The sequence below is a fragment of the Belonocnema kinseyi genome, chromosome 1 (genome assembly GCF_010883055.1).
Source record: "Belonocnema kinseyi isolate 2016_QV_RU_SX_M_011 chromosome 1, B_treatae_v1, whole genome shotgun sequence".
NCBI classification, from domain to species: domain Eukaryota; kingdom Metazoa; phylum Arthropoda; class Insecta; order Hymenoptera; family Cynipidae; genus Belonocnema; species Belonocnema kinseyi.
Window position 1 is genome coordinate 12,777,425 of NC_046657.1, and position 2,640 is coordinate 12,780,064.

Genomic DNA, 2,640 nt, shown 5'->3' on the forward strand with positions numbered 1-2,640 from the left:
TCCTAAAATATATTAAATATTTCAAAATCGTATATTAAATTACCTTAATCAATTGAAAATTGCTTCGAACATATAAAAATACTCTAAAATATTGCAGTACCTTCCAAATATTTTGACATGCCTTGAACTTTTTAAAAAAGATTTTAACCCTTTCGACGTACACTGGTGTTAATCTGCACCAAAAAAGTTTAAGTTGCTAGCATTTTCCGCTTTCAATGTCCGAGGTATACCCCCACTAGGACAAATATGCGGTACCTCTCTAGCATCTGTTGTCGTTAAGTGCGCGTTCATTTGTGGCTTGGCTGCCGAAGTAGGAGGTACTAAACTTCGAGTAAGTGCGTATTTGCACAAGTGTTCCTTGTGTGTGTGTGTGCAGCATCTCTGCTGACTCCGAAATATAAAAATATTGAATTTTGCTGTTGGGCACTTGGATTTCTATTGAAAATTAATAAATTTAATCTTTCTTACAATAATTATTGGTTTTAATATATTTATTGAAATATATTTCAAATAAAATTTGTTTTCGCATTCGATAGCCACCATAAATAAATTTGATTTTGCTGAAATTGGTATACATTTTCGTAATTCATTTCTGATAATCAAGGTAAGTTGATCAATGAATTTTTTTATACAGCATGTTTTGACCGGCTTTACATAAAATTCAATGCCATGCCGTGTATTTGAAACATACACTGCCGATTAAAGGTTTCAGTACACCTATTTTTTCATGAATGATAAGATCTCTGAATTTCAATTATGCCAGAGCTAAACAAATTTCTCTTCATGAGGTTGATTGTTCCCCAAATTCTGTACAAAGTGAGCCGAGGATGAAGCCCATTTGTCTCTATTGTAAGTAGTTATTGCAAAATAGTATAAATTTGAATTTTTATGAAAATTTTAATAACTTTCGAACTAATAAACATTTTTCAATGTTCTTGGGGGCATGAATCATAAAAAATTTCTCATCAAATTGTAAAAACTGGAAGTTGTAACAAAAAAGTTGGAAAAATTGCTATATTCTTTGTGGTAAGAAAAATATTTTTGTAAAATATATGAAACATAGCATCACAATTTTTCTATAGAAGTCCCTCAAAATATTCATTCATTCAATTTTTATTCTGATTTGCCGACAGATAAAATGTTTTCAAAATCTTCATAAGTTGCCCGAACTGCATGCGCAGAATGTGTGACTATCATCGTGCACCTGTATGCATTGAATGCGAGCGTTTTGCCGAGAACTAAGTATTTCATTGTATTTTTTGAGTATTGACATCATTTTTATGATTAATTAGTTTAATCATTTTAGGTTAATTTCCAACAAAATACATGAACTTTCAACGAAATTATTTAATTTTGAAGTCAAAAAATGTATTATCTACAAAAAAGCTGAATTTTTAACCCAAAAATATGATTTGTCAACCAAAATTTTAATTGCCGACCAAATAGTTTAACTTTCTATCAAACTATTGACTTTTAACGCCCAAAAGATGTATTTTTTACAAAACAGTAACATTTTTAACAAAAAGGTTAGTTTGAAGGAAAATTGTTGAATTTTCAACTATAATTATGAATCCTTAATAAGAAAAAATTAATTTTTTTACTAAGTATACTTGAAATAACGTAACCTCAAAATATACGCAAATAACGAGGCGCGCGAAGTATTCAAATCATGAGAATCGCCAGCATCGAAATCTGGAAATATTAAATTCTCAATCTCTTCATTTTATTTCAAAGCAGATAGAGATATAAATAGAACCGCCGAAGTGTTCCGCCTGGCAATCGTGCACCTTCGAGTTTTCAAATTCAGAAGAGGAGAAATGGGTTGCGTGCGCAACCCAGTCATTTACATCGTCTCTTATTATATTCATACGGCCATAGACCTGTGATAGTATTGGACCACGTCTTGTTTCAGATCTGGGTTCACTGAGCCAACTTCCCAACACAGCACTCTCGACCGATTGAGCATCAGGGGCCTTCCATAAACCACGTGGTTTTTTTAAATAGCGCTTGGAGCCCTACATTCGATTCCTGTGAACCAAACCGAGTTAAGTCGAATGATTCTTCTCTCCAAACACTCCCGCGTGCCCCTTAACGAAGTTTTTTCTTTTTTTTACATTAGTTAACAAGTTAAAGCAAGACATTTTGGGCCGCAACCACGTGCGTGGTTGCTACCACTCATAATTTTTTATTTCATTTTCGTTTTACAAAAATATAAAAAATCCACGTAGCACTCTGGGGGAGGGGGGGGGGGGTCGACGGTAATACCACAGTGAACCACATGGGGGAGGGAGGGGGTCAAAAAGTGACAAAAATTGTGTCACGTTGTTTATGGAAGCCCCTTACCTGCCTCATAGATAGGTTATAAAAATATAAATAGAGATTATTTGACCAATTATATTACATTAGGATTATCCTAATAATAATTAACCATTTCAGCACTTCAATCAGACTTATTTATTATTATCCTCAATAATAAATAACTGTTTAACTTGTTGTTACCAGTCCTGCCAGTTAATGTAAGTAGACTTTTCGACTAAGGGGACTTTTTCGTGTGATACTCATAGACTGATCACCTATCAGTGTTTCGGAGGGAAGTTTTCTTTAGTTTTTCTTTTTCTTTATTCAGTTTCAATAAAAATA